The following is an 11,359-nucleotide window of genomic DNA, read 5'->3' as shown; positions in this document are numbered from 1 at the left end:
GGGAAAGATACAAGCAACTGACCAAAAAGTGTCTTTCTGACATGCTTTCAGAATGGACCATCCTGGATATATTCTATGATGGTCTGTCTGAATTATCTAAGATGTCATTGGACCATTCTGCAGGTGGATCTATTCACCTGAAGAAAATGCCTACAGAAGTTCAGGAACTCATTGAAATGGTTGCAAATAACCAGTTCATGTACACCTCTGAAAGGAATCCTGTGAGTAATGGGACGCCTTAAAGGAAGAGAGTTCTTAAAATTGATGCTCTGAATGCCATATTGGCTCAGAACAAAATGTTGACTCAACAAGTCAATATGATTTCTCAAAGTCTGAATGGTTTGTAAAATGCATCCAACAGTACTAAAGAAGCATCTTCTGAAGAAAAAGCTTATGATCATGAGAACCCTGCAATGGCAGAGGTGAATTACATGGGTGAAGCCTATGGAAACACCTATAATCATTCATGGATAAATCATCCAAATTTCTCATGGAAGGATCAACAAAAGCCTCAACAAGGCTTTAATAATGGTGGAAGAAACAGGTTTAGCAATAGCAAGCCTTTTCCATCATCCTTTTAGCAGCAGACAGAGAATTCTGAACAGAGCCTCTCTAGCTTAGGAAATATAGTCTCTGATCTATCTAAGGCCACTCTAAGCTTCATGAATGAAACACGGTCCTCCATTAGAAATTTAGAGGCACAAGTGGGTCAGCTGAGTAAAAAGAGTTACTGAAACTCCTCCTAGTACTCTCCCAAGCAATACAGAAGAGAATCCAAAAAGAGAGTGCAAGGCCATAACCTTACTTGGTGTGGCCGAACTTAGAGAGGAGGAGGAAGACGTGAATCCCAGTGAGGATGACTTCATGGGACGTCCTTCGGACAAAAAGGAGTTCCCATCTGAGGAACCTAAGGAATTTGAGGCTCATCTAGAGACCATAGAGATTCCATTGAATCTAATACTGCCATTTATGAGCTCTGATGAATATTCTTCCTCTGAAGAGAATGAAGATATTACTGAAGAGCAGGTTGCTAAGTACCTTGGAGCAATCATGAAGCTGAATGCCAAGTTAGTTGGTAATGAGACTTGGGTGGATGAACCCCCTTGCTCACCAATGAACTGAATGACTTGGTTAGGAAGACATTTCCTCAAAAGAAACAGGATCCTGGTAAATTCCTAATTCCCTGTACCATAGGCACCATGACCTTTGAGAAGGCTCTGTGTGACCTGGGGTCAGGCATAAACTTAATGCCACTCTTTGTAATGGAGAAACTGGGAATCTTTGAGGTACAGGCTGCCAAATTCTCATTAGAAATGGCAAACAAATCCATGAAAAAGGCTTATGGACTGGTAGAGGACGTGCTAGTAAAGGTCAAAGGCCTTTACATCCCTGTTGATTTCATAATCCTAGACACTGGGAAGGATGAGGATGAATTCATCATCCTTGGAAGACCCTTCCTAGCCACAGCAAAAGCTGTAATTTATGTAGACAGAGGAGAGTTGATCCTTCAATTGAATGAGGACTACCTTGTGTTTAAAACTCAAGGATCTCCCTCTATAACCATGGAAAGGAAGCAAGAAAAGCTTCTCTCAATGCAGAGTCAAACAAAGCCCCCACAGTCAAACTCAAAGTTTGGTGTTGGGAGGCCACAACCAAACTCTAAGTTTGGTATTGAACCCCCACATTCAAACTCAAAGTTTGGTGTTGGGAGGTCCCAACAATGCTGTGAACATCTGTGAAGCTCCATGAGAGCTCACTGTCCAGCTATTGACATTAAAGAAGCGCTTATTGGGAGGCAACCCAATTTTTTTTATCTATGTTATTTTCTTTTTTAGGTTGATGATCATGTAGAGTCACAAAAACAACTGCAAAAATTAAAGAAAATTAAAAAAAGCATTAAAAATAGCACACCCTGGAGGAGAAACTTACTGGCGTTCACCAGAAACAGGTTGCAGCTTGGTGTTTAGCGCCAGCAAAGGAATAAAAACTGGCATTTAATGCCAGAAACAAGCAGCAGTCTGGCGTTAAACGCCAGGATTGCATAATAAGGGCGTTTTGCACGCCTAAAAGGAGTAGGGATGAGAAGTCCTTGACCCCTCAGGATTTGTGGACCCCACAGGATCCCCACCTACCCCACCTCTCTCTCTCCCCCTCACACATTTTTATAACACTCTACCCAAAACACCACTCACATCCATCCACTCTTCCACAAACACTCTCCTACCACCTTGGCCGAACCACACACCACCCTCTATCTCCTCTTTTTCTTCTTCTTCCCCTTCTTTCTTTCTTCTTTTGCTCAAGGACCAGCAAACCGTTTAAGTTTGGTATGGTAAAAGCATTGCTTTTTTGTTTTTCCATAACCACTTATGGCACCTAAAGCCGGAGAAACCTCTAGAAAGAGGAAAGAGAAGGCAAAAGCTTCCACCTTCGAGTCATGGGAGATGGAGAAATTCATCTCAAAGGTCCATCAAGACCACTTCTATGAAGTTGTGGCCAAGAAAAAGGTGATCCCTATGCAATTCAGTTGGAATTGTCATAGAGGAGACATCCCATTGAAGAGGATAAGCCCATCACCAAAAAGAAGATGGAGCAAACAAGAGAGCCCACTCATGGACCTCAACAAGAGCATGAGGAATTTCCTCATCAAGAAATCCCTGAGATACCTCAAAGGATACATTTTCCTCCACACAACTATTGGGAGCAACTAAAGATAGGAGCACCAAAAGCACTAAGGATGGAGCAACAAAGGCAAGGAAGAGATATTGAGGAACTCAAGCACTCCATAGGATCTTCAAAGAAGAAGAACTAGCCGCCATCACTAAGGTGGACCCGTTCTTTAATTTTCTTGTTCTTATTTTTCTGTTTTTCGAATTTGATGCTTTATGTTTGTCTATGTTGGTGTCTTCATTACATGATCATTAGTGTCTAGTGTCTATGTCTTAAAGCTATGAATAACTCCATGAATCCTTCACCTCTCTTAAATGAAAAAGGTGCTTAATTACAAAAGAATAAGATGTACTTGAATTGCAAATTTTATCCTGAAATTAGTTTAATTATTTTTATGTGGTGGCAATACTTTTTATTTTCTGAATGAATACTTGAACAGTGCATATTTTTTATAGTGAAGTTTATGAATGTTAAAATTGTTAGCTCTTGAAAGAATGATGAACAAAGAGAAATGTTATTGATAATCTGAAAAATCATGAAATTGATTCTTGAAGCAAGAAAAAGCAGTGAAAAAGAAAAAATTAGCGAAAAAAAAGAGAAAGAAAGAAAAAAGAAAAAAAAGCAAGCAGAAAAAGCCAATAGCCCTTTAAACCAAAAGGCAAGGGTAAAAAGGATCCAAGGCTTTGAGAATTAATGGATAGGAGGGCCCAAAGAAATAAAATTCAGGCCTAAGTGACTAAATCAAGCTGTCCCTAACCATGTGCTTGTGGCATGAAGGTCCAAGTGAAAAGCTTGAGACTGAGTGGTTAAAGTCGTGATCCAAAGCAAAAAGAGTGTGCTTAAGAACTCTGGACACCTCTAATTGGGGACTTTAGCAAAGCTAAGTCACAATCTGAAAAAGGTTCACCCAGTTATGTGTCTGTGGCATTTATGTATTCGGTGGTAATACTGGAAAATAAAGTGCTTAAGGCCACGGCCAAGACTCATACAGTAGCTGTGTTCAAGAATCAACATACTGAACTAGGAGAATCAATAACACTATCTAAAATTCTGAGTTCCTATAGATGCCAATCATTTTGAATTTCAAAGGATAAAGTGAGATGCCAAAAGTGTTCAGAAGCAAAAAGCTACTAGCCCTGCTCATCTAATTGGGACTAAGTTTCATTGATATTGTGAGATTCATTGTATATTCTCTTCTTTTTATCCTATTTAATTTTTAGTTGCTTGGGGACAAGCAACAATTTAAGTTTGGTGTTGTGATGAGCGGATAATTTATACGCTTTTTGGCATTGTTTTTAGATAGTTTTTAGTAGGATCTAGCTACTTTTTAGTATATTTTTATGCAAAAATCATATATCTGGACTTTACTATGAGTTTGTGTGTTTTTCTATGATTTCAGGTATTTTCTGGCTGAAATTGAGGGACCTGAGCAAAAATCTGATTCAGAGGCTGAAAAAGGACTACTGATGCTATTGGATTCTGACCTCCCTGCACTCGAAATAGAATTTTTGGAGCTACAGAAACCCAAATGATGCACTCGTAATTGCGTTGGAAAGTAGACATCCAGGGCTTCCAGCAATATATAATAGTCCATACTTTGCCGGAGTTTAGATGACGCAAACTGGCATTCAACGCCAGCTTTCTGCTCTATTCTGGCGTTAAACACGAGAAACAATTTGCAAGCTAGAGTCAAACGCCAGAAACAAGTTACAAACTAGCGTTTAACTCCAAGGAGGACCTCTACACGTGGAAATTTCAATACTCAGCCCAAACACACACCAAGTGGGCCCCGGAAGTAGATTTCTGCATCATTTACTTATTTCTGTAAACTCTAGTAACTAATTTAGTATAAATAGGACTTTTTACTATTGTACTCATATCTTTTTGAACATCTTTGGATTATCCTTAGATCGTCTTGGTCATTATGGTTCCCCCTATGAGGCCGAAGCCAATGAACACTATTATCACTTATGTATTTTCAACGGTGGAGTTTCTACACACCATAGATTAAGGTGTGGAGCTCTGCTGTTCTTCGAGTATTAATGCAAAGTACTATTGTTCTTCTATTCAGTTCATGCTTATTCTTATTCTAAGATATCCATTCGCACACAAGAACATGATGAATGTGATGATTATGTGACACTCATCACCATTCTCACTTATGAACGCGTGATTGACAACCACTTCCGTTCTACATGAAAACAAGCTTGAATTTATATCTCTTGGATCTCTCTTCAACGATTCACATCGTCTCTCCTGACAACAGAGCATCTGAGTCTGAGATCAGAGTCTTCGTGGTATAGGCTAAAATCCATTGGCAGCATTCCTGAGATCCGAAAAGTCTAAACCTTGTCTGTGGTATTCCGAGTAGGATCTGGGATGGGATGACTGTGACGAGCTTCAAACTCGCGACTGTAGGGCATGGTGACGGACGCAAAAGGATAGTAAATCCTATTCCTACACGATCGAGAACCAACAGCTGATTAGCCATACGATATCTGTGCATGGTATTTTTCATCCGAGACGAGAAATCTGACAGTTGAGTAGCCGTACAGAAATCGTAGAGGACCATTTTCACTGAGAGGACGAGAAGTAGCCATTGACAACGATGACACCCAACATACAGCTTGCCATGGAAAGGAGTATGAAGGATTGGATGAAGGCAGTAGGAAAGCAGAGATGCAGAAGGAACAACGCATCTCCATGCGCTTATCTGAAATTCCCACCAATGAATTACATAAGTATCTCTATCTTTATTTTATGTTTATTTATCTTTTAATTATCAAAACTCTATAACCATTTGAATCTTCCTGACTGAGATTTACAAGATGACCATAGCTTGCTTCAAGCCAACAATCTTCGTGGGATCGACCCTTATTCATGTAAGGTTTATTACTTGGACAACCTAGTGCACTTGCTGGTTAGTTGTGCGAAGTTGTGAAAAAGAGTTGAGATTACAATTGTGCGTACCAAGTTGTTGGCACCATTGAGATCACAATTTTGTGCACTAGTCCCCGTGGGCTGGTCTTCGTTGTTGTCTTCTTGCTTTGAGTCTCACCGTCGGCTTTCTTCACGCAACCCAATTTGGTGAGTTCCAACAAATTTTCCAATTCTTTATGTTTCAATTTTGTTGTTGAAAGTTGAATATATTGCTGAAATTTATTTCTGGTTATCATCATTGAACCTTGAATTTGTTGCCGTCTTGCTGAAATAATCACTTAGCTTAAATTTGTTTGTCGTTGAAAATCATCATTGAGTTGAATTTGTTATTGATTGAACCTTGAATTTGTTGTTGTATTGCTGAATAATCACTTAGTTAAATTCTTTAAGTGTTGAAAATCATCTCTGAGTTGAATTTGTTACTGATTATCATCATTGAAGATTGAATCTATTGTTGTTTTGCTGAAATAACGTAGCTAAATTTTTTATTACTGTAAATTTATAAATTATCTTTTGAACTAAATCTTTTGTTATTGAAATTTATTATAGTTGAATTTGTTGCTGAAAATGTAGTTCATGCTTTCTGTAACTCAGAATTATTCAATTAAATTGTTGTTCCCATGCTTTCTCTTTGTATTATTATGAATTATTCTTGATATTGATTTGTAAAAAATACACAAATATAGATATAGATGCAAATCAAAATGAAGGAATTGTTGGTCAAGCTATAAATCTGTCCTATAAAGATATAAATGCTGATTTCAGATCGGCTCTTGGATTTGATTTATTGATGTTATTTTTGGCCTTCTCTATTTCATTTAAATTGAGAAAGGATTTTGTACTAGTGACTAATTTATGATCTCTTTTTGCATCATTAGTTATGTATTTGTTTGAGCGCCATTATGGTCTAGTTTGAATAAACAACTTAATTAAGCTCCTTTTAAAAAAGAGCTTAAACAATAAAAATACATATATTAAAAGTAGCTTATAAATAAGTTATTTTGTATTTGGTCTTTTAGTCCTAAAGTGCATATTTTAAAAGAAGAGTGATAAAAAGCTTTTTATTATAAGAGAAGTCATTTTTTTAACTTCTCTATAAGTACTTAAATAACTTTGAGTAATTATCCAAATCAGTCCCCAAAGATTTTAAAAGCGGAGATTTTAGTCCCCAAGAAAAATTATTACACAGATCAATCCCCAAGGTTTTACTCCGGCAAACAAATCAGTCCCCAGTTTATTTTTCGATAGAGTAATTATCCAGATCAGTCCTCAAAGATTTTAAGAACGGACATTTAAGAAAGGACGATTTTAATACGAAAAAAACGTTAAGGACGATTCTAAATAAAAAATTAGAAGAGGGACGAATTCGATTCTGGCGCAAAACTTTTGGGACCAAAACCATACTTATCCCTTAATATAATTAAAAGATGTCGTACTTTAAAAAACATGTTTGTATTAAAAAATGTATTTTAATTTGGATTTCAAAGCATGTTATTCACCTTACTTGTTTCTAATGAAAAGAGTGTATTAATTTGCTAGTGTCGTCGTCCACATACATAAAGCTAAGTTTATAACGATGTTTTGAAATTCAAATTAAAACATTTTCTTTAAACAAATATGTTTTTTTAAAGTAGGATATTTTTTTATTATATTAGATACAAAAATATCAAATATTTTTAACCTTAAATTTTTTGTAGAATAATCTCTAATAATTTTATTATTATTATTATTATTGAGTGACTATATATTTTTGTCTAAAAAATACAAAAAAAATATAGTACAGTATTATTTTACAATTAATAATAATAATAATTTTATTTTTAGACGAAAGACTGTTATGTCTAACGGAGAGAAATGTTGAGGATTGATTTGTATATTCATTTTTTTGTAAAACTGAAATGTCAATTTTAAAAATTTTTGGGGACTGATCTGGTAATATATGCTTTTTTATATTAGAAATACATACATAAGAATCTAATGAATAAATTTATCATTATTTTTGTCCAAAAATACAAAAAAAATCATGATATAGTATTATTGTGTAATAAATAATAATAATTTTATTTTATTTTATTGGATGGAGGACTGTTATGTCTGATAGAGAAAAACGTTGGGGGTTGATTTGTATATTAATTTTTTTAGGGACTAAAATGTCCGTTTTTAAAATTTTGGAGACTGATTTGGGTAATTATTCTGTCGAAAAATGAACTAGGGACTGATTTGATTGCTGGAGTAAAACCTTGGGGATTGATCTGTGTATTAATTTTTCTTGGGGACTAAAATGTCCGCTTTTGAAATCTTTAGAGACTGATTTGGTAATTACTTAATAACTTTTTATAAAGTTACAATTTGGTTTTAAAAATTGTACCAAACATTAATACTATACCATTTCATAAGTTAAAAATAAAAAAATACTTATGGACCTATTCAAATTGACTCTAAGTTAATAAAAAATAGATATTTTTTAATGAAAAAGATCTTTTTTTTTTTCTATTTTTTAGTCTGTTTGGTAAATTTTTAGTAATAAAAGTAAAAGTAATAGAAAAATAAAAAATATTTTTTTGAAAAGTTACAACTTACATATTTTTTTAAAAGATATTTTCTCTAAAAAAAGATGTTTTTCATATAATAAATAAATAAAAAAGTACTTTTATATTGTTATACCCAAACATAATTGATAGATAAAAAAAATCTTTTTGCATGAGATATCCAAACATAAAAGTACTTTTACTTTTTTATAAGATCTTTTTAAAAAAATAACTCGAAAAAAAATATTTCTTAGAAGCTCACCTAAACAAGTTCTATGTCTAAAAATTAATACTTAATTATTATTAATATATTTGTAAACACGTACATTTTAAATTTTAACTTTTGATTTTGATTTTATATTTTTATTTAATTATGATTGGGTCAATTGGATGGATCAATGAGCCATCGAAGGAACTAATAATCCAATAATTTAGTTATATAACCCAATTAATTACCGGTTCGATTCTAATAACTATAATAAAAATTCTTTAAAAAAAACTTAATTAAATTTACTATAAAAATGACTTATTAATTTTTTTCATAAATCTTTTAAAATGATCGTCGAAGTAAATATTGTATTTTTCTATTTAAAATTTTAAATTGAAAAAAAACTATTATGTCTTAGTATTATATTTAGTTTAAGATAAATATAAAGATTAAAAATTAAATATAAAATTTAAAAAATTAAATAAAGATATTTTTTAAAAAATATTATTAAAATTTTAGCCTCTGATTCCCTGTATCCTTATATTTAAGAAAATGTTTACTATACATATAAGTCTTTTTGGCATACCGGTTCATACAAATTGGGCCAAACTCAACAAAAACAACCCTCAGTTTAAATTGCGTGTAAGCACGCGCTTCCCCAACTCTTGAATAGCACAAACAGTTTTTCTTTCCTCAATTAATGCAATGCTCAAAATTTAAACAACAATAAAAATATCTCAAAGATCTCTCAAATCGTCGCAAAAGTGAAGAAAGTTTTAAAGCTGAATTCGAAAAAAATATGAGAAAATGAAATAAGAAAATGAAGAAGAAGAAGCAATAGAAGATGAGGAGGAGGAAGATGAAGCGTTTTGAATTATGCAGAATTTATCAGTACAAATCCACCGAAAATTATTAAACAATACACATAAATATCTTAGTTTTATACCGAAATTTGCTGTAATTACACAAAAATATTTTCTTTAATGCTGCATTTTCTTCGTCTTCTTTCTTTTTTTCTTATTTCTTTATTTCTTTTAGTTGAATGAATATAAATTTATCCTCTTTTAAGTAATTTTGCAGCATTATGCATTTCTTCTTTTTCTTTATTTGATTTTTTTTTATTTTTATTAAGAGAGTTAAAACAAGAAGAAACTTGAGAAGGTAAAACAAGAAAGGAAAGATGAATAAGAAAAAAAAAGAAAAAGATGGTAATGACAATGAAAAAAAGAAGAAGAAGTAACAGAAGATGTGAAGGAGAAAGATGAAGAGTTTTGAATTATATAGAATTTATCAGTACAAATTCACTGAAAATTCTTAAATAATACACATAAATGTTTTAGTCTTACACCGAAATTTACTACAAATATACAAAAATATTTTCTCTAATGTTACATTTTTTCTTATTTCTTTCTTTCTTTTAGTTGAATGAATGTAAGTTCATTTTCTTCCAAGCAATTTTGCAGTGTTGTGTGTTTTTTCTTCTTCTTTGTTTGATTTTTCTGTTTTTATTCTTATTAAGAAAGTAAAACAAGAAAAAGTTTAAGAAAGTAAAATAAGAAAAGAAAGATGAGTAAGACAAAAAGAAGATGATGGTGATGATGATGGAAAAAAAAAAGAAGAAGTAACAGAATATGAGGAGAAGAAAGAGGAAGAGGAAGAGGAAGAGTTTTGAATTATGCAGAATTTATCAGTACAAAAATATTTTCTTTAATGCTGCATTTTCTTCTTCTTCTTCTTTTTTTATTTTTTTCTTTTAGTTGAATGAATGTAAGTTTATCATCTTCCAAGTAATTTTGTAGCATTATGTGTTTTTTCTTCTTTTTTGTTTGGTTTTTTTGGTTTTTATTCTTGTTAAGAGAGTAAAATAAGAAAAAACTTGAAAAGGTAAAACAAGAAGGAAAAGATGAATAAGAAAAAGAAGAAGAAGAAGATGGTGATGATGATGATGAAAAAAAAAAGAAGTAGCAGCAAAAGATGAGAGAGAAAGAAGAGGAAGAATTTTGAATTATGCAAAGCTTATCAGTATAAATTCATTAAAAATTCTTAAACAATACATATAAATGTCTTAGTTTTACACCGAAATTTGCTATAAATACTCAAAAATATTTCCTTTGATGCAGAACTTCTATATTACGTTCAATTCAAACCATCAACGATGAACAGTAAGTTTCACGAACAAAAACAACATTATTCACCTACCGAATCATAAACTACTAACGAAAATATTAACTAGAAGAACTACACCTCAGCCACTTGATTCGATTCAAAACAATAATCCACTTCGCTCTGGTTCAATTGATAATCTGAACTTGAATAATTAATTATCTTCGACAATGAGATAACTGTTCAAAACTAATTTAAAAACATAGAGAACGAAGGAAATTGAGAAAAACAAAGGAAGACAACGCAGAAAACGAACGAAGAGAAAGGCAATGATGAAAGAGAATGTAGATCGAAAACGCCGAATAAATTCAAAAAAGGAAATAAAATTCTTTCAAAAAATACAGTTATATATTCACGCATTAATTGAAAAGTTAGTTAGATAATGATACGTGAGATGAATTAGGTTAAAGAAATTTGTATAAATTTAAATATGTAAATGACTTGTATTTAAAGACATATTGATTTAAGAAACTATGAAGAGTGAAGAGACTCAAATTTATATATCCCAAAATAAAAATTTTAATTTCAACTCTACCTAAGCAAACAAAATCATCCTAAAAGCTACCTTAGAACTTTCAATTGACTCCTAAAATAAATTAATAAATAAATGAAATACCGTTTCCCCCTTACGCATCCGGTGTTGTAATTGTAAATTCATTGTCATTCCCTTGGCTTCGTCACAAGACGGACAACACCATCCCTCCCACGTTTGTAGCCAGCCAGGAGGGTGTTTCTTCACTTCAGTATTGGAATTGCTGGATCTCAATTCCAGACACAAACCAAGCACAAGCAGCAGCAAAAGAAGAACAAGAAACAAAGAAAAAGAAAAAGAAAACAAAAGAAGGAAAGA

The 11,359-nt window shown here is 32.8% G+C and overlaps 1 protein-coding gene across 1 annotated transcript in view; it reads left to right on the top strand.

Annotated features, from left to right (window-relative positions):
* Nucleotides 1–11,132: 11,132 nt before the first annotated feature.
* The window catches only part of LOC107465323 (acyl-CoA-binding domain-containing protein 4), a gene marked incomplete in the record, with an annotated part of 8,441 nt that continues 8,214 nt past the window's right edge, over nucleotides 11,133–11,359 (top strand). Inside the window, 1 exon segment of the mRNA XM_016084305.3 lies at nucleotides 11,133–11,359.

This window comes from Arachis duranensis, chromosome 9, assembly GCF_000817695.3.
Source record: "Arachis duranensis cultivar V14167 chromosome 9, aradu.V14167.gnm2.J7QH, whole genome shotgun sequence".
NCBI classification, from domain to species: Eukaryota; Viridiplantae; Streptophyta; class Magnoliopsida; order Fabales; family Fabaceae; genus Arachis; species Arachis duranensis.
Note: the sequence above shows the minus strand (reverse complement) of the source record. Positions and strands in the feature narration are given on the sequence as shown.